We start from the raw sequence: 27469 nt of genomic DNA, 5'->3' as shown, positions 1-27469 counted from the left end.
AAATTAAACAGCCACCTCGTCCCTTGATGATAAGTGGCGTCCTGTCTTCATGCTGCGGCTATCTCCTGTCACACAGAACAAGGTCATGCTTTCAAGGGTGAATTAGAGTTCACTATTGAAAAAAAAAAGAAGAAGTGGCTCAAATGATCATGTTTGGACCTATTTTGATTTTCATTCTGTGCTCCTTTTTCCCTATTCTCGACTGAACCTCCATCTGATTCAGGATTGGACATGAATTTTACACTGCATCACTTCTGCCACACTGCACCCATGTCCCCCTTTTGTGCCTTGTGTTCATGAAAGTGAACACTATAATGGAAATATAAAATTCAGTGTATTTGATGCACAAGTGATAAGTACATGATAATTGCATATTATTCAGGGACCTACAATCAAAAAAGGTAGACTTCAAAAAGGGGAGAGAGTCAAAGAAGTAATGAAAGGGCTTTTTTCCTCTGTGAAAATTATCTATTTGAAATTAATAGTTAATATTTCAGTATTGCTATATATTTTTAATTCACCCTTTGCATTTTTGCAAATATAATGTATCCTTCCACATTCATTCAACTGCGTCGCCTTGATGAGTACTTCAAATGTGAATTAAAGCACTCCATTTTAAGAGGAAAATGAGTAATAATTCAGAGATATTAATAATACATAATAATGCTATTCAGGAAAATTCAAAGTTAAAAAACAGAAGGCAGAAAGAAACATTAACTCTTGGATTGTTTGGCCGTGGTTTATGGTCACAAGCGTCACTAACGATGCCACAGAGAGGCTGTGAGGATGCAGCAGGACCAGTACATACATGATTGTTGGGATGGAGGTGAGAGGTTGAGGAGGACATGTGACAGATGTGCCATGAAAGCTCCTTTCACAGTCACATTGTTCAAACATTAATATTAATTGTCCTTTTCGGTTATGTTTCAAGTCTTTATCTCTTGTGACTTCCACAAAGATGCTGCAGAGGCACAGAAGAGGTGTGTGGCAGTGTGAGGGCTGGTGGTGGTGAAAGAAAGGAGTGGGTGTGGGTGGCTGGGTGGGTGGTGTTGGGGAGTAGAGGTGACTCTTTATCACTTTCTTTCCCTGTCTCATAAGATATCACTTTCTCCTCCTTTCACTTACTGTCTCGCAATTTTCGATGGTTAAGCAAAGGAAATGAAATTCCCTTTTTTTCACCAAGGCTTTTAAAAATAATATTAGAAAGTCTCATGATTATGATAGTATTAAAATGATTGAGATGGACTGTTAATGCCAGTGGAGTAATTTTGCACTCCTGCTTAAGCCCTAATAGCAGTGATAGAATGGCCTGGCTGGGCCCTGGGCCTCATCATTTCCTTTGGTAGTTGCAGCTGATGGGCATCCTGTGGCTGAAGACCAGGCAGTTTAAAAGGCTGAACTGAGAACTGATGTAGACTTTCATGATAATTAAGTGCAGCATAGTGAATTTCAAAAGGATAGACACAGATTTTGTAAACAGCTTTGCTGAAACTTTTTTTCTCCTGTTTTGAAAATGAGTTTTCAAATGAATCCTCATTTCAAGCCTTTATGAGCCACTCTCAGTCCTTCAGAAATTTGCTTTTCTGTGGACAAAATCACACTTTTCTTTTTTAGCAGAGGCTACAGCAGTCCTTATGCTGACTGAATTTGCTGGTTGGTTGTGTTTCAGTCCTGTTGCTCTGGTTCTGCTGCTGAGGGAAGGGCTGATAGTGCTGACAGAGTCTTGGGGGTCCACTCTGCAGCCATGACTTCGGCCCTGCCGCTTGCTCCTGTGGGTGCACGTTGCGGCAGCCTGTTGACCGAGTGTGGCAACTCCAGCTTACATAGTCAGTTCCACCTCCACCCCCAGCCAGGTTTGAGTCTGAGCCCAGGTCAAACTCAAACCAACCTCCGGCCATTTCTATCATTCTGAATCCTTAAATCTGTTCTCCGGAGAGTGATTTAAATTACTCAGTGATTTACTACTGCACTGCTTTCATATTTAAGCAAACATGATTTAGACTTCACCAAAAACAAAGATACAAACTGAAGTGCTGTGTCTTGCTTTTCAGTTAGTTTAGCGTCATATTTTTGGTCTGTAAAAGATGAATGAATTGATTGCGATGAGAGAGGGGATATTTTGGATGTTGTGTTTCGACACTTGAACTCACCACTTGACACTGTGCTCAGAAAATCTCAAAATCTATTTAAAGTTTTTATCGGCTATTAATATACTGTCTGCATTTATTAAAACTTATTTTTCTGCGTGAAACCGAACCAGCTCCCTCAAAGGGCAGGGGTTATTTCAGGGATTTGTTTTGATCCTCTTGAACATCTATAAATGGATGGTTTAAATAAAAGGCTGAAGTTTCAATAAAGCCTCTTCTCTTAAATGTCAAGTCACTTTATTGACTTGAACTTTATTCATTAAGACAGGATAATGAAAGTTAATGTGCTCGTCAGGAACCTTCATTACGTATTGTTTAATTAATGTCATAATGAATTTATAGCACTCAAGAAACCAGTTACACTCAAAGTTGAGGAAACAGCATTTGCCTTTTTTAAGTGGTAAAGTTAAATCCAAAGTTCATTAGTTTTTAAATGACTTGATCTGACATTTCAGATGTGATCTTTTTGAGGTTGAATTTTGATTGTGATGAAATATGCAGATAAAAGCTATTGGAATAATTATTCTAAACACAGTCATAAGAAACGGTGTGCCATTGCATTTTTTAATGTTCTTTTCATAAACATAATGTATTCTAGTTTTTTTCCAATAATAATGAAAAATCTTGCAAATAAGCTCTTTTTGATCCTAAAACGTTTCATCTTTGATACACTTTTATCATGCAATAACACACAAACTTACTCTTCTGTCTCTTTCTCTCTTTTTCTTAGACCCAGACGCACAAGCACACACATACACATCCATGGTTGTGAGTAAAACAAGTGGCAGTGTGATTTGGGACAGCCCGGAGAAGCTGGCAGTGATGTCATTAAGCAGCTCCTAGGTTGATAAGGCAATCCCAGTCACTGAATAAATAAATAAATTAAAATCATATCTTATGTATTCCTTTTACCTCCCCTCAAACCCCTGCCATTCTAAAATCTGACCCCCTCATCCCTCCCACTCACACACACACACACACACACACACACACACACACACACACACACACATCAAAAATACACCCCTCCGCTACTACTGTTGTATACATCACCACCACCGCTGCTCCCTCCCCCCTTGTGTCCACCGGCATATCAGAAAAAAAAAAATGAATGCAGCTTTTGCAATAAATAATGCATTTCACTAATACGCATTCAGGTGGAGTCAGTCTGTGGCCCCATCTCATGCACATCCAGAGAGAAATATAGAATCCAAGACGGGAGGAAGGCTTTCCTCCTGAACTGAGAGCGGTGACGGCTCGATAATAGGCTAAAACAACGAGCACGAGAGCGAAAGAGTGAGAGAAGGGGGAGAGTGAGACAGAGAAGGAGAGGGAGAGGGAACAGAGGAGGAAGAAGAAGAAGAAGAAGAAGAAGAAGAAGAGGGGGGCCAAGAGAGAGGGAGAGAGTGGCAAGCATATTATAACTCATCCATGTGGATCACCCTAGTAGATTGGGAGCAATCCCTTGTTGAAATTGTCTTCTAAACACTTATAGAGAAGGAGAGGGAACGGAGCAGCCAGCCCAGCTCACTGTGCCTGTGTGTGTGTTCTCACACTGCCTGCTATCCCAGCCAAGGTAGAGACACCTCTGACAGACCGCCTGCATGTGCTTGTGTGTGTGTGTGTGAGTGTTTCACTTTGCTCGTGCGTGTGTTTGTGCCATTACCTATCTAGCGAGCCAGCCAGCCAGCCAGCCAGCAAGTGAGTGTGTGTGTGTGTGTTTGCATGAGTGTTTGAGTGCGAGCAAGAGAGAGAGGGAGAGAGAGAGAGAGAGAAGGTGTGTGTGTGTATGTGTGTGTATGTGTAAGTGTGTGTGTAAGGAAGAGGGGGTATTATGCACCCTGGATGTTGCCTCGTGCTTTAAACAGCTGCCTACAAGCCCAGGTAGTGCGCGCCGGCTTCTAAATAAGCAGCACATTCACCGTCCCCTTCAGGACAAGAGGCTAGGCTGCAGAGTGTGAAATCAGACTAATACAGTGGCGTAGGGCTGAGCAGGAGCAGGAAGCAGCTCCTGCATGACTTACTCAGACTAGAGGTGTAGAGGACAAGAGGCAGCAGAAGAGGAAAAAGAGGGGGATTGGACGTCAGAAGGGAAAGGGGAGGAAAAAAACAGACAGTAAGGTCAGTAAAATCTTTTCTAATTTCTGCTCTGTGGATGCTTTCAGTCTCCAGGACTTGGAGTGCAGTTAGTGTGGAGCTGGGACTCAGGCTCAGGCTGTGGCTGCTTTGTTTTGCTGGAGAAAGTATTGATTCTTTGTAAGTTTGTGGGAAGTGTGCTCCTTTTGATCCTGCCAGGTGAGAGCAGATGGAAACACTGGATGTGGGGGGGCTGGCTTAGAGCGGCCCAACTCTTTACTTTGTGTGTGTGTGTGTGAGGGAGAGAAAGGGGGAGGGAGAGTGAGTGTGTGTGTGTACAGGTGTATACTTTTCTTATGTTTACATAACTTTATGCTTGGGATGTATAGATTTTGAACATGGTGTTTTATTTACAACCTGGGGTTTAAAAAAATCTGTTTTTATTTTGAGAGTGATGCTGCAACAGTGAAGTCTGTCTGATGTATGTCTTGGTGTGTTTTGATGTATTCAAAAAAAGGTGACTGGATTCGAGGAAGAGGGGTAATCAACACCTAGTAGCACCAGAGTGATTGTTCTGTAAATAAAACAAATTATGCCTGAAAGAAAGGGGGGCAGAAACGACTCTTTCATCCTCAGTTTAGGTGGACGGCACAGAGATGACGACAGTTTACGCTCCAAACACACCTTATTCTCACTGTGTCATGTGGCAGCATTTTACCCAATGGGAGGGTCAGCTTTGACAGGTGCAAAAAGAACATGTGACCACATCACACACACAAGATGGTGTCCACTGTCTCATTCACAATGTTGTTGTACTTCGGAAAATCTTTTTAAGAACTTTTTTATTAAAGCAAGTGCAAGAATTTATAATAGTAAGTAGTTTTTAACTACTCAAGATGGTATTTTGAAAACTCAGTTTTAAGACACTTATAAAGGATTTGGGACTTTATAATAAGAATGTGTATCAAAAATAAAGCAAAGCATTTTTTTTAAATCTGAAAATAAGATTTTGAGCAGGTGTAAAATACTGTGTCTAGGTCTGGGAATGTGCCAGCATTTAGATGTGTTTAGCCACACGCAAGCACAGGAAAAGTCGAAAAGCCGGGACTACCAAATTGTCAGCAATACTAAAGACATCAACACAAAAATTTCAGCCATCCATCACAGCTGTCGGCTTGTTTCTGTGGCGACAGTGATTTATTCCAGTGCTGAAATCCATTTGGACCCTCTCTCTCTCTCCCTCTCTGAAACCATAGTCTTCCTCTCAGTTAGTCACTTAGACTCACTAACAGGCATATAAACCCAAACACCATGCACATAAACTCCCCTGTGTTAATAAGTGTTGTTTTTTTTGTTTTTCAGTTGCTATTATTTGGAGTCTACATGTGTTAATTGGAAAATGATTTGTCCTCTCACAGAGCTGATAAGGCAGGGGCAGGTGTTCAGATATGAAGGATGTTTTCCTTAAGCGAACTTCAACACTGTTAATTTTTGGCTCTTATATAATTATCCTTACCTTGATTGTTAAGTTGTTAACAAGTACAGTGTTTTGACTTAGCCATTTAAATCACCATTTTCTGATAAACAGGGGTCATTTGTTTACAAGTGGACATTTGAGCCACTTTTATAATCATGAAAATATGAAAAAAAAAACCTTTTAGTGTTAAAAAATACAACCAAGAGCAACACAAACTTTTAAAAGAACTTAAAAGTCAGCACTATTATCTTCTTAGAGGAAATATCAGTGGCAAGATTTTTGTAGAAAATGAATAAGTTTTAACTCAGAGATCCCAGAAACTTATAATACAATGTGCATGCATTTAAAGGATGAGTGCAATATTTTTCCCAAAGACAAAGTTTCCTTTGGTGCTCAAAACAAATCTTAACATCAGTTTTTGCTTAAATTATCAGTAAATTCTCTCATATAAAAAATAAAAGGAAATTCTACTGAATGCTTTTCTCTCTGCACTGAAACTACAATTGAAATTAAGTTTGAATCAGAATTGCCTGTATTTTTTCATCAGTAGGTTTTATTCTGTACATTACAGAAAGCATGTTTATAAATAAAGAATGCCACACAATGATCCAGATGAGCTTCAAAATCTCACACAGGAAATAAAAGATATTCTTACAAGCGCATAAGACTATTTTTAACGATTGTCACTCTTAGCCATGCAGTGTTTTAGCTCCTGTTGTGCTCATGACACAAACAGTATAAAAGTAGAAACATGAGTACAGCCTGATAGGTAGAATGAACTGACTCTGTCTTTCTGTGTGTGTGTGTGTGTGTGTGACTGTCTTTCTGTGTGTGTGTGTGTGTGTGTGTGTGTGTGTGTGTGTGTGTGTGTGTGTGTGTGTGTGTGTGTGTGTGTGTGTGTGTTTGTGAGTGAGGAAAAAGAACAAAACAGATGCCTGCTACCACGTTGGTATGCTCCCCTTCTTCATCCTCTTCTCTCATTTAATTTCCTTTCTTTTCTGCGCAGCTTCTCTGGTATTTTTTCATATGTCAGATGATAAGTCAGGTCCTCCATGGGGCAGGAAGATATATCAGTCAACACACCGCTCCTAATATCCCACATCTGCCAGCAAGCACACCCTGTTCTAAGCCCTGCTCTAGCCCTAAGCCTTGGCCTGAGCCCTATGACTGCACCCTAAGATTGCTCTGCTGTGAGTGTGTGAGTGTGAGTGCTTGTATGTGTTCTTGTTTCACGTGACTTTGTCCCTGTTGCAGCTGTAATGTCTTGTGCTTTTTATGCCTGTGTTACAACATGATGATGCTACTTTTGCAGGCGCACAGTCATGAGTTCTCATCCCTTAATATGTTTGTCTGTCTGCACAGCTATCTTAGAGCTTGATCTGAACTGGCCTGTGTGTGTATCTGGAGTTGAGCTGAGCAGAGGAGGCTCTGCTGTGTTCTCTGATCTGGTCTGGCCTGTGTCTGTCTGCAGGGACAAGGCGAGCACTGAGGCAGAGACTGAGGCTGGCCAGAGAGGTCACTCAGGTTTTATAAGATCCAATTCTGCTGCCAGGCTTTGATAAAAATGTATCACAAAAACACCAGAGCAGGGGTTAACTTCTGAGGTTAAAGTGTGGGTATTTCATGATTCATATGACATACATGTGGTTGAAACATTCTTAGTTAATCAGATAAGCCTAAAACAAGTTAAAGCAATGAATCAAATGAAAATTCAAAGCTATGCCTTAGATTCACTGATACTTTAAATGTTTGTCTTTTTAAGTTTACACATTATTTCAGCTTTATTGTATTGCTGATGATGTCAGTGGCCCCTGTGACTGAGGCTGCTAGTCCTGCATAGTGAATGAACTCAGGCTAAGGTCCAGATAAAGTGCCAAACTTAGCTGTGCTCCTAAAATCCTGGATTAAAGCCTGCTTTAAGAGCTTAACATGGTCAGCCATTCAAACATGCACTGGATTGACGGGGGCTACCTTGGTCACTTGTTATCTGCTGAAGAGTTTTACAAGCCCAGTGTCTGGCTGGCTGGCCGGCTGGCTGCCTGGCTGGCTGACTGGCCGTTGAGACAATTTTAGCACCATCACTGTTTGAGATTCTCATCCTGTGCACCAGAACACACTTCATGAAAAACTGATGACCTGGGCAAAAACCGTGCCTGAAATATGTCAGGAATACCTTCCTAATGTGAAGTCTTTATTCATTATTCACATTTCTTTATCAGCATCACAATCCTCCTTTTTAAATACGATAAAATATTATGCACAACGTAATTTATGAAATGTAAAAAAAAAACATTATTTTTCTCATTACACATTAATTAATGCTCACTTTTATTTGTATGTGTACATATGCAGTTAATAGACTCATAATGGAGTAGAAACTTCTGTGTCTTTTACAGGTTATTTGATTTTCCACATTTTTAATACATGATAAGATGCCTTATGGTACATGAAATAACTTTCTATTTTTGTCCAAACACTGTTTTTGTTTGTTTTTGTTAAAGAAAGGCATCAAAACCCTAAATTAGTTGATGTAATCTTTTTTTTTAAATACACATTATTAGCTTTTTGTGACTCTTTTTAACACATACATAGAAATTACACAATTCTGTTGGCAGAAGAATCCTTTACATCAGGAACTTTGTCTTTTCATCTCTTGTTTCTTTTGGCTCATTTTGAAAAAAAAAAAAGATCAACAGACACACTTTTTTTCTTTCCCTCATTGTTAGATAAGGTGCAAATTAACTGAGGAATAGAAAGTATATACTTAAAATGCTCGTCTTAGATACACTGATTTGGTTTGGAGGCTTTTGTCAAAGCTTGAATGCCAGTACGGCAGAAGGAGTCCGTGCTTCATTCCTTTAATGATACAAACTCCTCCATTGGCAGCTTGCAAAGAATGGCATCCTCTCTCCTCCTATAAGATGCCCAGTTCAGTGCTGTCAGTGTGCAAGAGCAGCTCTGATTGGATGCTGTGCTGCAAGTATTTATAAGAAGAATTTACTGACAGTGGAAATAGCTGCATGTAGATACCTGTCACTACTCTGAACACAAATGTTCTGTTCTGATAACATGTGCAGGTATAAGTCTGAACGGCATGAAAAACTTTGCATCTCAATGTTGATAAGTCCTATGAAATATGCAGGGGGTTAATAGGGGTTGAATGATATTGCACAGCCTCCAGAAGTTGCAGAATCACATAAAGCAGATAGGGAAGCTGATGCCTCCAGGGGATTAGTTTAATTATATTAATGTTTCTGATTTGTGAAACTCTTCTTGACATTCCTGTTGCCTCGTTTCTTGTTTATTTTCACATTTCTTTGCATGGCTGAGTGTTCTTCTGCTTTAATTCTGAAAATGCATTGGGTAAAAAGCACAGTATAATCACGTTGGCCTGCTTTGCTCAGTGTGTGTTGTAAACACGTATGGTCATTCCACATCTCATTACAACTTATCACTCCAGTCATGTGCATAATCACCTCACGCTTTTCTCATGTGTGACTAACTTTTGCAACCTTTAACCCTGGCCACATATTGCGATTTTTCAGCCATGCTGTTTCTATTGTGCCACCCAAGCCTGCAGGAGAAAATGTAATAGCTTGTTTGACTATGATGACATCTCGAGGATAGAAATAAGAACTATTTCCGTTTACTGGAAGAGCATGTTCACTCTTTGGCTTTCACTTACAATTTATTCATCATCAATTCATAATATTTTTTGTGCTTTATAAAGTTTAATAAGTGAGTTTTTTGTGCAATTACCAGGATAAATTAATATCTTTTTGTCAAATGATGGAACATAGTTGCAGTAGTGGGCTGTAGAATGAGCAAAGTAGTTTGTTGGGCTGTGTAGCCTCTGTTTTTTCTATAACCAAACTAGTGTTTCCGTTGCACACTGCTGAAAAGACCTGAACAATGCTATGTGTTTCATGGCATGCTGTGTGTACGCGTAATAAAGGTGGGGTTTGGTGTGATGTTGATTCCATCTTTGCTGTTCTGTAATAATTCAAGAGAGGAGGAAAAGGGGGAGGAGGGAGGGGGTGGGGGGAGGATGGGGCGGAGGGACGGGGTGGTGGGGAGGCACCATTTTACTCCTCCAATCCCCCTTCGCCACCACTGGAATATAATCCGCTGTCTCCTGACCTTCAAATCATGCAGCGCTGCAGTCATTTCAATTGGCCCGGCCGCCATTAGCGTGAAATGTCCTCTAGCCACTCTGCTCCTGCACATGGAAGATTTCCTTTCTCCCAGCGTGGTTTCCCCTCTTCCACTTTGCTCCTTCCCTCCATCTTGCATTCTCTCCGGCTTGCCCCCCTGAAGCCTGGCTGCGATTGGAGGGTGGGAACCTCTTGCACTAAGGAAATGAGCCACCACAGGAGATGCTGTTGGTCAAAAGATAGAAAGAAAAACACTCAGTCCATTAGACCCAGATATGTTTGTGTTTCAATGAGTTCCTTTTGGAAACAGTACACCACACAATATCTCTGCATCCACTTTCATTTGAAAATATAAATAACTCCTTGTAAATGCACATATTCATAACAAACATGATGCTAGCATACACATTCTAGATATTAAGATGCTTGATACAACTGCTAAATCGCCTGTTTGATTATAAAAAGAGGGGTTTTTTTTAAGATGGTTGACAGAATGTTTAGTCATATGAACTATGCTTCTCCTGCTTGTGGTATTGTTGGTGCATTTTTATTCCTGGACTGAAAGCTAGTCTGCGGTCTCAGGGTTCGTTGGAGCACGCCCTTGGTACTTCCCTCAGCCAAGTGCATCTCATCCTTGGAGCAGCCAGAGCTCTCCTTATCATACCGCAAAGAAGCAAGAATATGCACTGACTGGGGCATAGAAATCACATGCCAAAGCTCAGCATGTGTTATGTTGCAAGTAGATAGATCAATTATTGAAGGAGGACATATTTGATATGATCTGAATATTAAAAATATATCAGAGGGCAAACAACATTCATGGCTGTCTTCAGATCTGTGCTGAGAGATGTGTGTCAAACCTCCAGAGAGATGCTTTATTCAGAAGGGTCAAGGGGTTCTCAGAATGTTTGATAGGATGCAAGAATATTTTCATTTTATTTTTGTTGTTCATTTATAAAAAGTCCTGAAAAAATGTCAGCAGCACCTTTCAAAATTATGTTTATTATCAGTATGCCTCATAAATTATTATTCCTCCATATTTATAATGACAGATAAATATCCTCTGACCTAGAATTCATCACACGATAAAACGTCATTACACAAACGCACATATCTCAGCATCCTTGTCGTTTCATTCTTGTTTCCAAAGGATGAAGTTTTCCTGGTTGTGCACTCAGTGAATTTGGCTCACCCTGTCACTGCTTATTAAGTTTCTGTGACAATGACAGGTAGCAAGGTGTACTACTATTTACATATACCCACTGCATGACTGTGTGCCAGCTTTGGGAAAACACTGACCAGGGTGCAGTGGCTGAAGTTATGAGACTTGTTTACATATACAACCATTGGACTTGCGCAAGTCCTCATCTGCAGCCCTCCCTGCAGTCTATTCCTCTCCACTGGTTGTTATTACGTACACTGTATGTATTTATGATTAATGACCCTGCTGGGGTATATCCATAATGCTGTGACCTCAAGGTAAAATTGAAATGCATGCACTGGATGTAGAGCATTCTCATATTATTGCCCAATATACTTAGCAGCCATTACATTTGTTGGCAGTGGTGAAAATAAAACAGGAGACTATGAGGTTTCAAATCAACAAGGCCACTCTAAGAAATGGACTTATTGGAATTGCATTAAGTTGATTAGACTGAGAAATGAATACTATTTACAATGGAGCAGTGTTAAACACTCTTGTTTCTCCCAGCTATAGGAGTGCATTGACAGTCAGTCAGCATCAATTAAATCTCCTGATCTGTATATCCTGAGAGGCCGGACTTGTTGTCTTCTAATAAAGCCGGTCTGTGGCAGCAGAATGTTTCATTTCCTCTTGGAGATTGCCCTCAGTAATGCGGAGTGCTTATCATAGTCCTGGAAAAGGACTGCAACAACACAACGTTCTGATGTTTGATACCCAGATCAACCTGAGGCCAGCGCTCACAGCACTTTAAAAAACATTTTGATTTCATTTTTTTTTATGCAGCACTTTGGTCACTCAGACTCATAAAACATTGTTTTTGATGCACAGAAACAGGGTGATCAGCGGTTAAAGTGTTATTTGGTTCTGGAAGTTATTGTTTTTTAGTTATCTTAAAACCTATTTTTTAAGTATAAAATAGAAAACCCAAAATGTTTTTGGTACATTTTGACACTTGGAGTATGTTTTAGGAGGTTAATGTCTGTTTGTGCAGATGGAAATTAAAGAATGGGAGCTAGGAAGGACACGGTTGTGAGGGGGCCAAGCTGTTCCTGTCCATTCATTCTCTCTGGCCCCCCTGTCTAATTAATGGACCACGTTCATACACGTTATTGCACCAAAGGGTCTGTCACTCATTAATCATGTGACCTTCTGTGGCACAGTTAATGACCTCGAAGGAGTAGATCAGCTGGAGATGGCCGAGGCTGTGGGATTAAATTGTTTCTGGAAGTGGTCATGGTCACATCAGGCACTTTAACAGCCACTCTGCTCTTCCACCTCAGTCTGTGTCTCACCCCTGAATCCGTGCCTGCTATGCTATAGGGCAGGGCTGGGCAGGGGGGATTTCAGACAGTAGGGCTCAGGATTAGACTAGGCAGGGGATGGAACCAATGTTGAACCCAAATCACTCAGTTATGACTTTATTGGCTGATTTCCCGCATGACCACTGCCTGTCACTCTTCAAATCACTCATAAAAGAACAAACTTGCTCCAACTTCTTTTAAAAACTTCTCTCATCAAAGTTTGGTGAAACAGCTCAATATTCAGTGAAGTTTTTCATTACTAACTTCATGACAGAACTTCAAACTCTGTTTCCATGCATTAATACATCCCCTTAATAAAAATCAGATTAAATTTCACTTTAGTTTTTCAAATTGTTGTCTGCAAATAGATTGTTACTGTTACTTCTGGCAAATGATGATAGGGACTGCTGTGTTGCTGTGTACAAGTGAGCAGAAAAGGCTACATACATGTTTGTACATGCAGTCTAGATTTTCATCATGTGTACTTTAAGTTGAATTTGCAAAATTCATCAAGACTCCTGTTTGTCATGTTGATGGTCTGGCTTTTTGAAACTCTTAATTTTGATTGGTCAAAACCTCAAACAGAATCCTCACTGGCCCTGCTCACCTTGTTGGGATTAAATATTGTGCATACATTTTGTTTGGAGATTCTCTTCTTGATTAAAGGCATGTCGTACAATGCAATTTGAAAGTTAGAAATAAAAAATTCCCAAACTGAATAGTTCATGGATAAAAGCTCTTTTAGGTCACTCATTGGTTTCTGATGAAGTGTTTAAAACCAAAAGAAGATGGCTGACAAATTGGAAATGCCCACCAAAAGTAACTTTTTGTCAACCATGTAACAAAGAGGTGGAGCCGGGGCAGGCCTTGGCAAGTAGCTACAATAATAAAAGACCTCTCAGTCAACTCAGCCATGTCTCAAATTATTAATCAGTGCATGACTCTGAGTCTTAAAATCTTCAGATTGTACAGTTTCTACAATTTAAGTACTCAGCTATTTAGACCAAAACACCTGGCTGTAAACTTTTTGAATTATGTTGTAAAAATGTGCACACTCATTTATGGGGATTTGTTGGCCTCTGCAGCCAGCCCCAAGTGGACATCTAAGGAACTGGAGTTTGTTCCTCTTTCACCTTGCCTTCAGTTTTTCACCCCGGAGGTTTCTGTTTGACAAAAATTAGGATAAAAGGGGAGACTTAAGTACACTGTTTTAATTCAGTTTTAAGAAAGCAATTTGAAACTGCCTCACCGACAGCTGTTCTTCAGCTTAAGAGAGGGGACAGTGGTCACAACATTACCATTTTTTCTGAGCTTTACATTCATACAACTGTGCTGTTTTTGTGTTTGCAATTTTATTTCTTCTCTGCAACCTTCAATTTTTTTAACCTTTGAAAAAAAAATCTGACTATTAATTGTCCCCTTAGTGTTATTAAAAACACGTTTTCTGTAGTCTTACTGTATTCTTCCAAATTAGGAAACTGTTTAGTAACAGATACATTGCCAAAGCCACCACATTTATAATTATCTATTTTAAAAGAGAGGACGTAATTTCACAATGTGTCCAAAGTTTAAATGATCATCGCGTTACAGCTCCCACCTCCTTCTCACAATGGCAGCATTAAAATGTTAGCTTTCTTCTCAGTGACATTGAAATGGAAGGATTTTGTTTATCCCTGCCTTTGTTTATTTAACATTTTGCTCAGCGGGGGAGTTTCAGATAGATTGTTTTGAAGACAGTCCCTGCAGACAGCGAGCAAACACTCTACAGCTTCATCAAACAGAACAATCTTCAACTTTCCCCTTTCTGCAGCGTGCAGGGAAATGTGACTGAGAGGAACATCATAATGGAATATGATTGAAATGATCGTCATAATTTTTTCCATCTGACTCTGTAACAGTATGCAAGCGCTGTTTTTCAGGGGATTTATTTAGACCCATGTGCAAGTTTACCATTACACAAGGAAAAAAACACACTGATGGATGAAAACATTTCATTTTTATGTAGCAAACATTTGCGAGTTTTGTTATTAATGAATTCACTCATGTGTGATGGATGCTAGATTTTTTTTTTACCTCCGTCAGTATGAAAGAATCAACAAACTAACTTGAAATTCAACCTGAAATACAGAGAGGGAGCTAAAACATTTTTTGTGAGCTAGAAAGTGAGTTCACCCCTGTATGAAATGAGTTCAGAATTGAGCTCATTTTACATTTGTAGCCAAGTGAGTTTTGAGTTCAATGTGCTTGCCTTTTTTCCCCACATATATCTTAGGAGTGAAAAATTGTCCATTGGCTTCAGTGTTAGCATGCTCTGATCTTTAGTTTAGTTGGGCTATTTGAAAATGCTCTCATCTCAACACAAAACAATCCTCTGTCCCTCTTCCTTCTATCTCTTCTTCCTTCATCTTTCTCTCTCTTGCAAGTGCAGGCTTGATTAATATTTTCCACTGTTCTGTAACCATGACAATAAGGTCACTGCATATGATACTTAATTGAATCTTCCCAGTGCTTTTGTGTGCATCTCTTGTGTTCGGACAATAAAAATCTTCCACTGACGACTCTGGCCCCTTCCCTTTTTACTCCCCTCCATTTTTTTTCGTTTTATTTTGTGCCCCATGAATTTATTCATATGTTTCCTCTGCTACCTCTTTCTTGTTCTCCCTTCCTTTCCTGGCCTCTCTCTGACCCAGTCTTCCTTGTCCTGTCGTGGCGTTTTATTCTTTTTTTGTTCAAACGTTGTTCCCTTGCGTGCCTTGTCCTTCAGGAAGGAGCAGACTAGAATAATTGTGAAAGTGAAGAGCGAGATTCACTTTTTTTGATCATCATTTGTTTACACTTGATGGCTTATTGCTCTTTAATGCCAGAGTAAGTCTTTCCCTTGCCCAGCATTTGCATACTCAAATCAGTCTCAGGCACACTTGTTAAATTGATTTCAAACAACACTGATGACTCAAGTGGTGGAACAAAGACTGTGGCACCCAGGAGGCCATTGGGACACAAAATGAGCCTCTGACACAGGGTGCTCTCTGAGCAGGTGTTTTGATAAATGCCAGACAAATTGAGGTCCTTTAAGATCTGGACATAAGTGGGGGACACGTCCTCTCTTCACGTGGCATACAGACCAACACATAAACACATGCTGACTGCAGCTTTGTTCATGCAAGTATGGAGGCTAATCCATGACAGGGGAAAGAAGGGAGAAAACACAGAGGGGTGCAGAAGGGCTTTGTAAGGGTTGCCTCTGATGTGAGTTGCAATTTCATTTTTTTCCTTCAAAAAAATAACCTCATTTTTTATATTTTTTTTATTTTTATAAGTGTGTCATTTTTGTGGAAAAATGAATTTTAAATGATGTTGCAAAGTAAAGGAGTTTGTTCTAATAAAAGAGCACGATTGAAACAGTCATTAGATGCAAATAAAACAAAGAGCAACGGCTGGAGAAGTGACAGAGTGAAGAAAAAAAATACACACATCAGATTTGACATATGCACCATAAAATAACCATTAGCAGTTACCTACAATTCGACTTGACAGTCTATCAATAATGTCACTCTGAAAATAGGACAGGTTTGTTGCTGTCTTTAAATCACCAGAGACTCCATATAGCAGAGCCGAACATGCAGATATAGAAAATGCATTAAGGCTGGATGTTAATGGGTTTGGTTGGAGCAGTGGGACGCCCAGGGGCGCAGAAGGACATCGCTCTCATCTCACTGGGTCATGGGCTTTAGACACCTGCCTGGTCTACAGCTCAGTACTGGAGAAGACATTTGATATGGTTGGACTCAGCAATAGATATCATACATCGGATCAGCTTTGCAAAATCTTGTTGATTCTTTTTGTTTTATCAGATGCACTTTCATAAAAAAAATCTTTGAATACGTTTAAATATGAATATGTTTCTTTTTTTCAACATTTTTTTATGATTGCACTTTGAATCTTTATGCCACTATGTAGCTGGCTAAAAGAACTAAAATATCCTCTATTTCTTAAACTTAAGTATCAAAAATACTCACCTCAGCCTTTTAAAATCTCTTTAGCCATACACAAAGCAAACCCTGTCCCCTTAAAAGATATATGCAAACGTGTATGCAAACAAGCAGGCAGCAATTGCACTTGCACACACACACACACACACACACTGACATTCATTCAGGAACCAACCCCTTCCTGCCTTAATGGGGCATTTGTGTACAATCAAACTTGGTGTTGCATATGAATGGACCCTTTAATGAATGGGACATGCAGGCAGTGTCTGCCAGCTTTGAAAGCCAAGAGCAGAGCACGCGTCTTTTCTATTACCATGTCTAATATGGTAGCACGTGCAGGCTATAGTATGCCCATCTGCTCCTCATACACGCCCCTTGGACGCCCCGTTTCTACCATGTGCTGGCGTAACAGGCAGCCATTGTAGCAACAAGTGTCTGCACATTACCACGCTTGCCAGCTCCCCTCACTTGGCAGCGCGCCTGCTAAGCTGCCCGCCCCCTTATGAGAAAAGAGACTTGATTGTGCCAGGGGAGAGAGCTTAGGGGGTCGACCGGGAAGAGGGGTGAGGAGGGGGATTTGATTTACATACTGCAGTTTGGGCGAGACTCATCTGATTTTAAACGGCTCCAAAGCAATTAAGGGTCATTAGTCCTTTTGTTTTCTGTTGTGGTACCATGTAGCAGTGACGGCATCTGGGCCGCTGTGCCCCTGTGGGGGCTGCCTGTGGGAATGTCAGTATTAACAGGGTCGGTGTCCCACCCTTCCTCCCCATTCATGACTCTTACTCTGCCATTGACACAGCTTCCCTCTGTGTGTAAACAAACACTCAGCACCAGCCTGGCACTGCAAGGGAAACCACTTTGGCAGAGACCCAGCTCTGGAGTGTGCAGCTGGTGACGGTGCAGGCTGCTTATCCTAATTATCTGGATCATGACAACAGTTTGTCTTATAATATAATTTGCAAATTGGAAACATTCAATTAGATTATTTTTGTGCAAAGATGCATTTTCACACAGCAGCACAGTGTTGATGATAATGTCTTCATCTGAGTTGAGCTCTTATTTAGCAAAGTACAGTAGCTACTTCATGCACTGTCAGTCCATTTAATGTGTAAATACACTACACTGTTTAACACACTGTTTGTTTGTCTTCATTGATGCAGTGATCGTCTCCATTTTCATCACTTCTGCTGCATTACTCCAAAAAGAAAAGGAGTCATGAAATATTCAAAACATCTCTTTGAATATAATGTAGAGTGTATGTGATCAAGCAGGTATTTAAGCTATAACGCAGGAGAATAACACCGCCTCAAGGTCAGTCGCACAACTGTAATGATAGCTCGGATGTATTCTTCCATATGCTTATGTGTATCTCTTCCATTACTCACCTAGCAGGCAGCGGAGTGTTAAGCACCCCTGCCTCTGTGGAAAGGCATCAAAGGCAGCAAAAAGACAGGCGTGGTGTGGAATGTGAATGCTCACATGTCCATTTGTGTGGCTGTAAGACCCTCCACAGTTGGTATAGAAAAACACTTACTGCTAATGTAAATAGCAAGGCAGCATAAATCAGGAGCCACGCGCAGCCCGGGAGAATATCGTGTAATAGTTATTGCAAAATGAAGTGGCATTGGGATCAATATCCCACTATATCTCACTCTGGCGTAATGGCGCAGAGGGAAGCTGGAGGCCAAGGGAGACCGGTCCCTCCACCCCACCACGGGCCTATAAATCTGCCTGACCTGCAGCGCGCTTATTAAAGTGCATACACAATCAGCAGCAGCCATCCAAAAATACAAGCTTACTTACTGACCTGGAGTCAGGGGAATGGATGCCTTTACCTTGTCTCAGGGCAGGGGTTAAAGGCTGATTGAGGCTATAACATCTTCACTCTGTTCTGTATGGAGAAATAACAGGGAAGTGTTGGTTTTAGCTCAGCATTCATAACACTAGCATCATTTAATATGGAGTCTGAATGTCAGTGCTACAAAGGCAATTAATACATCACCATATAACAACAGAAAACCATAGATTTTTAAACTTTATCATGTCGTCTTTTTTTTCTTCAATCATAATATCTTCAATGTCAAACACAATATGCCCTCTAAGATGTGGTTTATTTATGAAACATACAGTGTGTTTTTTGAAAAATAGTGCTGCCTGAGATAAAAAGCATAAACCAAAGGAGAATGGAGATAATTTTTAAGGCTGTAAATTCAAGGTTGAGGTATCCTTAAATGTGTCTTCTGTTTTTTTTCATCTGACTACATGACTGCAAAGTACAGCCCAGCAATGTGCCTGGTGTTTTTGTTTATTAAGCAAAAAAAAAAAAAAAAAAAACATAGCAAAAAAACAAAAAAAACCATATCATTGATGCAGTAGGTGAGATGGAAATTATTTTTTATTATTTTTCTTCCTATTTTTTTTTACAGTTTTCATTTGAATAAGGAGCTTTACGTTGTATTAAACAGTGGGCTGTATACACTACATTGACCTGATGAGGGAAGTCAGAGTTTTGCAGAATTGTTTGCTCCGCATTGATTCTCAAGCTTGAAAAAAGAACCTTTAAATTTTGGAAAACTGTGGGTAATTTTCTCCAGGAGTTTGTGTCTGTGTGTGAATGAACTGTAAGAGTGTGAGTTTTATTTACATCTACACATTTTCTGAAAAAAAAAAAAAAAAAAAAAAAACTCTTCTCTTGTGAGCTTTGATGTATTCAATGCACGTCTTTGCAGTGTCCTTTCCCTATCCTCAGGTTGTAATATAACTTCATAACAAACAGCACAAAGCCAGTAGCAGAAATGTGCACATAATAACAATATGATGATAATGGCTGGCTGTGATTTGAGAGATTATGCAGGTTTTATCCATTCATACATAAGATCTTGTTGCAAGCTTAGAACAGCCTTGGGGCATATTTTATTGGTCAGTGAGAGGGATGTTTGCAAAGTGCTATGAATTCTTATTGTAATAAACCAACATGAGCAGTGAGACCTGTGGTTCATTCTTGTTTTCTTACAGACCGATGTTTGAAGGACATAAAGTATGTTTGAAGACTGTGGACACTGATGTTCTTCTCTTATGTTTTGCAGGACTGTGAAGGAAGCTCTCCTCAGCTTCACAGTTGGTAAGTGTTTCCTTAAGACTTTTTTCCCTCTTATTGTTGTTTCTCCACATGTCTGAGACATAAGGCAGAAAGAAAAAAAAACATTTGAAGAAAGTTTTTGCTCTATAGATTTAATCCCCCAAACTGACTTTTGAAAACCTGAAGAAGAAGAGTATCATTTGACCATTTGGAGTTTGAAACATGTTGTCGAGTTTTTTTTTTTTTTTGTGTCCACTTAAACACAACATGTGCTTCATTTGAATTGTAATGTTCACATTACAATGTTAACCATTAATTTTCTTTTGTTTTTCAAAGCAGTATTTAGAATTTTTACCCTGCGTCATGATTTGACAATCAACTAAATGCGATGGCACGTACTGTATGATCTTGATATCATTCAAATAAACGCTGCACTGCTACACCATTGTGGTATGAAACCCTTTATGGTGCTCTTAATACTCCTACACAGTAGATGACTGAGTGCATGTGAGAGTTTGAAGCACATTTCTTTTATTTGGTTTCCTGATTTGCACTCACTACAACAGAGTCCTGCCAGCTTTTGTAATGCGGACTGCCAACATCTCTTTGCATAGCAGCACCTGTATGCTTAGCTCGCAGGTTAAGATAAGATAAAACTTTTATAGTCAGATTGCTTGGAAATTTGTTTTGCACCATTTAGCTCATGCAAACAACACACTGGCAATCACTTTTAACAACACATGATTGTCAGAGCAGGTGTGCATGTCACCAGCTGGGCAGCGCCATGTCAATATGACAGTGAAAAGCTCAAATTTGAACTTCTTCAGTTATATTTTGACTTATTATGACACAAAGTGCATCTTACTTTAAACTTGTTGACCAAACCATCCGGAAGATTTTAAAGGGAAATGTGGTACTTAGAAGCACAATGGTATTTTTTTTTTCCTTTATGGTGGTAGCATAGGAAGAGGAACTATGGTGTGCTGAAGGAGACTTAATACATGTGATTAAAACAAAAAGTGTTAATTTCACGCCTTGACTGCACAAATACCTAACCTGTCGGACAGACTGAATTATTATTTTAATAATTTTAAAAACTGTTTCCACATCTCACACTCACTTTCTGGTTAACAGAAATGGAAAAAAAAACTGGAAATGTATCTTTAAATAATAAGGATCTAAACCTTTGTAAAAACAAGTACACTTAGAGAAGCAGCTGTCCCTCACTTGTTTAGAACAAACATGACACTTGGGAAAAAAAGCTGTTTTCTCTTGAGATCATGTTATGATGGACAAACTGTGAACTGACTGTTCACAACTTTTTTAAACAGCTCTCTGTATCATGCAGTTGTACTAATCAGCATCGGTGAAATGCTGTTTAATTTACTTTAATGAAGCAATCTACTCAAGTGTATTGTTTGTGAAACTGTAAAGAGTGCTTATGCATTATTGCAGGCATACACAGGCCTGGTGGCTCTTACAGATTTCTCCATATATAAATTTAGTTAACACCAAGTGGTGAAATCTTAAACATTTTGTCAGCTTTCCTTGCCCCAAGCCTTTGCAGGCACACGCACGCACACACGCACGCATGCACACACGCACACACGCACACACAGTGGAAACCCCTTTAATGTGTTGCTACCCTAACCTTGAACCCAGACTGTTCATCAGTGTGCAGGATGAAGGTCAGGATTGTCTGATTTTCCAGATCCCAACAGGGGCTGATTTAAGAGTGAAACTTAAAAAAGGAAGAGTTGTGTGTTGCTTAAGATGCTTTAGATTGCCCACAAAATATTTTTTCACTAAAGGTGCTTCCTAAACAAGAGCTGATAAGTGGAAATCACATGTAAATGTGCACCACAGACTGACCTTTGCCCTCTGTGTGTGGGGATCTGTGACCAGTGTCTGACCTGTAATCCTCTCCTAAATGGTTTGACAATTGAGAGACGTATTGATCAGGTTAGTCTCATGGCAAAGGGGTCAAGAGCGTGTCACACAGCCTGAGTCTGCTTTGTGTCTGCAGGTAGAGAAGTGTTACCATTCCTGATAGCTCCACCTGTAGGTAGGATATGTGTGTCTACAATAGGTTTGGATCAGGCTGCTGTTCCTTGGACTGACAGGCTGCTAGATCTGCTCCCAAGTCACTTGCCTTGCCATGTTAATTAGGATTACAATGAAACTATGTGTAAAAAATGGAAAAAATAACACATTAGAGGTTACAGGACAGGCTCAGGAAATAGCTTATTTTTCTCTTTAAGACAGCACAAATTGCTTAAAGAACAGCTTATTCCTGAGAGCTTTGGTAACCTACACCATCTGACCCCCCTTCGAAAAAATAACACGTCTGCAAGCTCCCTGTTAGAGCCCCAAGCTTTCCCCACTGTGCCTGGGCGGCTGCTCTCCTCTGGGCCAGCCAGCTCCCACATCTGGCCAGACAGAAGAAGAGAGAAAACACAGGGAAATTCTCCGGATGACCACTAGTTCTCCCCCTTGCATACTGAAACCTTCCCCTCCTCTCTGTCTTACTCACTCCCTCTCCCTCTCTTTGTCGGATTCTTTCGGACTTACCGGTGATAGAGCAACATCTGGAAGGAGCAGTAGTTTTCTTTCCCTGTGTTTTTTTGGGAGATCTAGGCCCCCGATAATCTGTCTCCCTCCTCATTAAAGGAGCTGAATAAACACAGGCCTCTTCCAGTTGTTCCTATGAATTTCCTCACCAGGCGTCAGGAGACCCAAGCAGGGGCTACCGGATCAAAGCTGCCGGCAGGCCCATGTGTGCTGAGGAGTGAGAGTGCGTTCCGGGGCTGGGCCCATTACCTTTCTCCCTGGGAGCCTTGGAGACCTCTAAGGTCACTGGCTGTCAGCTCTTTGGCCCAAGCTCAGCAGAGGAAGAGGAGGAAAGGGGAATAGGAAAAGGAACTAAAAGGAAGAAAATCATTAAGGGAAAGATGCCGATAGGAAGTGAAAGAAAAGGAAAGTTGAAGAGAACATTACAGAGCAGGAGAAAAAAGATGGATACAGTCTAATTGATGCTTCAAAGGATGTGACATTTAAGGTCTTCAGGTGTACATGCTTGGCTTGACTTGTGCACACCTTTTCTTTTGCAAGTTTTGGAAAGCTTTCGGTGCGTGTTTCATACACTTATCCATATTTCAACAAAGATCTGAACCAGAAGTCACCAGTCCAAAAAAGCAATTTCCACATTTGGAGTAATTGCACTTTATTATTCTTTTGCAGAAAGTTTTTTTCAAGATAAACTATATCCAAGCACTTGTGTTAAACACATATTGCAGGTAACTCATGTGTGCAACCTTAATGCATCGACCCTGGTGTGACATTAATTTTCTAATTCCCTGCACTTCTGGCAATCAACTTAGAGGGGCAGTGGTTCGCTGGAAAAATTTGCAGTGTTGGCAATTGAAGGCAAAAAACCTAAACATTAAAAGCAAAAACAGCAGCAGCAAAACAGAGGCATAAAAGGATGATGCTTTGCGTCATTATTGCCTCTCACTTACCAGAAGAGATGAGAAAATATATCAAATTGTGTGAAAGTAAAAATAAAAAAGTCACCAAGATCAAATGGGCAAAATAATTAATTTACCTGGCTACTACCTGCATGATGCAGGGTGCAGATGTGACTGGAAATGACCATAGTGTTTGCACAAACATAGTGTGTATGTGTTGTGTGTGAGTGTGTGTGTACAAATGGCCCTGTGGTCGTCATCAGACTCCCATCAGCCCCTCCATTAGTTACTGAGCTGTGGGTCTGTGCTAGAGCCTACCTGCCCTGAATACTGATGAGGATGAGGAGAGCAGGGCAGCAAGCACAATGAAGACAAACACACACGCACACATACACACACTCACAAAAGATAGTATTAACATATTATCTGCAGTGACATATTTTGACACACATTCGTAATCAAAGTAATTGCATTTCACACACCTCAGCGTGTGGGACGTTGCATCATAGGCATGGAATAGAGTAACAGTAAAGTCATTAAAAACATTTCTGTATATTTCTTCTCCCTGATAAAAGCAAACATGTCTGATAACTGCCGATCATAACACCCGGACGCACTGACACCTGTGGACATCACTTCATCTAGTGCAGGGAGATCATAGCTTACACGTTCTGAAATAACGTCACACACAGCAGAGTACACACACACCGGCAGCCCAGCACAAAGGCAAATATGGTCGCATACTTCTCCTCTCTCCTGCTGGAGCTGCAGACTCACGTGCTCGTGACAGGAAATCTGCAGGCAGTCATTACACCGAGCCGAGCAAACACGCAGCCGCCACGCTCGCCGGTAATGTTTTCACATGTGCAGCTGCTGTGTGTGAGGCATAGGCATGGGTGTGCTACTGTGTGTGTGAGGTAGAGAGACAAGGGCAGGGAGAGACAGAGTGTGTGCAGATAAACAAACACAGCTTGGGACAGAGATAAAATTTTATGTTGCAGAATATCCATGTAGAGGTAAAACCATAATAACACTGGGGTTTTACTCGATTTTGTGAAAAACACTTGTAAATTAAATTTTACTCCTAGTCTCTCCTGCTGAAAGAAATGGTTATTTCAAAACAATTATTTTTCCTTAAATGAAATGATCAATACATCAAAAGATTGGATGATTCTACATCTGGAGCTTCACATTATTTTAAAGAAAACGTATTAAAAATGTAATAACAAAATCAGACTTAATTTTTCCTTCTTACCTGAGAAGTTAGCTCAGTCAGTGTGATACTATAAAAACCTCATCAGTGAGGCTGCTCCTGTCAGATACAAAAAGGAGTGTGTTCAGGTGGAGTTCAAGGCCGTGGGTCAGGGTGCTGCCTTGGAGTTCAAGCAGAAGCTGTGGAGTTGGAGAGCTGGGGGGAGTGAGGGTTTGTGATAGCTTCTGTGTGCCCCTCCAGCAGTGCAATGGGACCCTTGGGAGACCTGGGTCAGGAGGCCTCTCTCCACCCAGCCCCCTCCACCCCTGCATTACTGTGCCATTTAAAGCCACCCAGCATCTATTTCCTCCAATAAAAACTAATAACCTTTTCTGTCGGAAATCACGGCAGCTCTTGAGTGCCCGAGCAGAGGCCTGGCTGGATGGCCTGTAATTGCGGTCCAGAAGTCCCCCTTTGGTTTATTTTTTGCAGTGTTTTGGATTTGATTTTTTTCCCCCGGTCCTCTTGGTCCTCTGCGCTTTGCGGCTGATTGCCTGCACGGCTCGCCCCACACTCAGTAATCAGACAGGAGCTGGAGAGGGGGCAAAACAGCAACTCAAGGACCTTTTATAATTGGGAGGGATTTGGAGGGCAGTTGGACTTTACATTTGGTGTCAGAATGGGTTGTGATGGTGACCGCAGTGACTGAAAAACTGAGGTGACAAAGCCTGCCATTGCAGTCAAGCAGTTCAATGTGAGATGGCTATGAATAGTCTGCATGTATGTCTGCTCTGTTTCTGTCCATTTGTCTTTTGAAGTGATGTGGCATTATTTTTGCTAGCAGTAAAAATAACTGGTCATCTGCAGCATTTTTCAGTTTCTCTTCCTTGACATCCAAACAAACATTGACCCTGTTAGATGTTTCAGCATGCTTTACATACATACTGTATACAGAGCTAATACAAGAGTCTGCTAGAGTAGAAACCAGACGATGACAGTTATTTTAATTTGTGTTTTGGTGAGTCATGTATTTCAGAGTCTTAACATACTGAGGTCTTATGAAAAAGGTTAAAGATGCTGCTCCCTACCTGTGTTCGTTTTATAGAATGAACTGGTTACATTTTTTTTTCATAGCATTTTGGAGGACAATCGTGTCTTTAAGTGGTTTTGAAAATAGTGGGCTAAAACCTTTTAATAATGCATATTTTATTTCCAGATATTTAAAATAATAGTTTGGTTTTCACATTGTCGCATCTGGACCTTAAAGATCACAACACATTTATTTTTGGTTTATCCCTTTGCAAACTGGACGCGACATGCAGGTCATTTCAGACGGAGTTACACATCTTATCTGTCAATAAGCCGGTCGTAAAAAAAAAAAAAAAAAGGAACACAAAATTTCATTTCATTGGTCACATGTCTTGAAAATGATTACACCATCTGAAATGACCCACACGTCACATCTGGCCTTGAAGGTAAAAACACGTAAATGTTGCAACCGGCCTGAATAGGATGAGAAAAATTTCTTCTATACGGTGGGTAAACTTTAGAGTAGTTTATCCAGACAGAGCGAGCTAGCTAAGGAATAACAGTAGAATTTAGTTTCAGCTCAATTCAGCATGCCCTGAGGCTCAGAGCCCAGCTTATCCAGGACTACAAAAGGTCCAGAGTGTGGCCCTGAGCAAAGTGCTCTGTGAAAAGAAACATATGATTCTCCATCTGCTACAGGATAATGATTTAAATTAACTACCAGATTTAACCAATTAAGGTTTGCATCCAAGATGAGTTTAAGATAAAGAGGCTATGGATTGATTATAACTGATCATGTCGAAACTTAGCTGACATACACAGCGCAGACTGTTCAGGAAAAGCTGCTCCACTTATTCCTTCCTTCTCTCTTTATCTCTTTCTCCAGATTATCTCAGATCAGAAAAATAGGAAACTGATGCAATTAATACCAGCCCTCCTCAGTAGATCAAACAACAGCCCAGCAGTAATTGATAATTTTCTAAAAATGTGTAACTTCAACACCAATATTTCTAACCATGGTCCCAAAGACTACAAAATAGAGGGTTGTACTTGTTCGGACTTGGAGGTGTAAAATTTGAACAGTATGTAATTGCAAAGGGAAATGTGTGTACAAGGAAAGGCACTGATGAGATTAAAAGGAGCTGTAAGCACTTTCAGGTTCATCATTCTATGCCTTTGGCTTCTATGTAGACATAAAAACACAGGCAGAACACACCCCTCTGCCACAGAGACCCACTGCCTTCCTGGGCTCAGGGGTCACACCTGAGTATGACTCTCTAACTGTCCAAACACATATCTAAAGTTCAACAGAACAGATTTTCTTGCTCCTGCTTGCTTTTATTGTTCCTGTTTCTTGCTGTAGATGAAATGTGAGGATCATTTTTATTTGACCCCTGGAGAAATGGGACACTGCCACAGACATATGCATATTGATATATGCATTGAAAGCTGGCCACTTAACCGTGGATCAGTTGTTATACGCACCTTACTTTCCTTACTTTAAAAAAGAGAGAAAAAAACAACCATTAACTTTTGAGATTGAGAAGCCTATTGGTCATAGAACATAACCAACTTCTCAAAACATCAACACGTGAAGGCTTTGTTTTTTAAAGCAATAATAAAATGTATTTGGACTAAAATGAAGTAAATAAATCTTGAAAATCAAGAATACCCTCGCGATTTCACTGCACCAGAATTCCTTGTGTGTATATGTGTGTGTGTGCATGAACTTTTGCGTTTAAATCAAGAACATAGTTTTGTGGACTATGGACAAACATAAAAAGGTCAAAGAAAGACAAAAAAAAAATCTGGGGACTTAATGGCATAAACTAAAAAATACAGTTCATGGCAGGTACACTGCTTGGTTATTTGATTAGCAGGAATGGGTGAATAATTGCAGTGCCATTTGTGTGTTCTGTTCTCAGTCAGGAACAGTGACTCACAGGCCAATTGGGTCAAAAGAGACTTCTTGAAGTTGTTTAAATTACGGCTGTGGACTTGACCTGAAACTTTGGAGAATTCAGTTGTTAGATAATAAACCATCATTAGGAGATCAATAATAATCATGGAGCCTCTTCATTTAACTTAATAAAGCACTGTGTGATTGTCATTACTAGATTCTGCAGTCTAGATTAGTTTTTAAAGGCATGTTTCTGGGTTTATGAGAAAGTATGGTAAAATGATAAAAGATGAAGCACAGTGTTGTAACTTTTTGTATATATTATTTTTCTGTTTTTTTTTAATAGCTTGTTTATCTCCCACAGAATTGGCATCTTTCAGCTTGTCCCAGACGGGGTTGGCTGAGGTTTTGCTTTGGTTTGGCTGTGGCTTGCTGTGGTTGGCTGTCTCAC

General features: G+C 40.3%; 1 protein-coding gene across 3 annotated transcripts in view; it reads left to right on the top strand.

The window, feature by feature from the left end:
- The window catches only part of zfhx3b (zinc finger homeobox 3b), a 333079-nt gene that overhangs the window by 126254 nt on the left and 179356 nt on the right, over positions 1 to 27469 (top strand). For 2 of the 3 annotated variants that reach the window (XM_074666024.1, XM_074666027.1), the window contains one exon: positions 19438 to 19472. The gene's annotated coding sequence lies outside the window, so the exon portion shown is untranslated. Of the gene's footprint in view, positions 1 to 4237; positions 4269 to 19437; positions 19473 to 27469 lie in introns of those variants that run through there. The other variant, XM_074666028.1, reaches the window with a different exon arrangement.

The sequence above is a fragment of the Halichoeres trimaculatus genome, unplaced genomic scaffold (genome assembly GCF_033239565.1).
Source record: "Halichoeres trimaculatus isolate MK-OKI-2021-1 unplaced genomic scaffold, fHalTri1.1 fHalTri1_scaffold_3, whole genome shotgun sequence".
Taxonomy (NCBI): Eukaryota; Metazoa; Chordata; class Actinopteri; order Labriformes; family Labridae; genus Halichoeres; species Halichoeres trimaculatus.
Note: the sequence above shows the minus strand (reverse complement) of the source record. Positions and strands in the feature narration are given on the sequence as shown.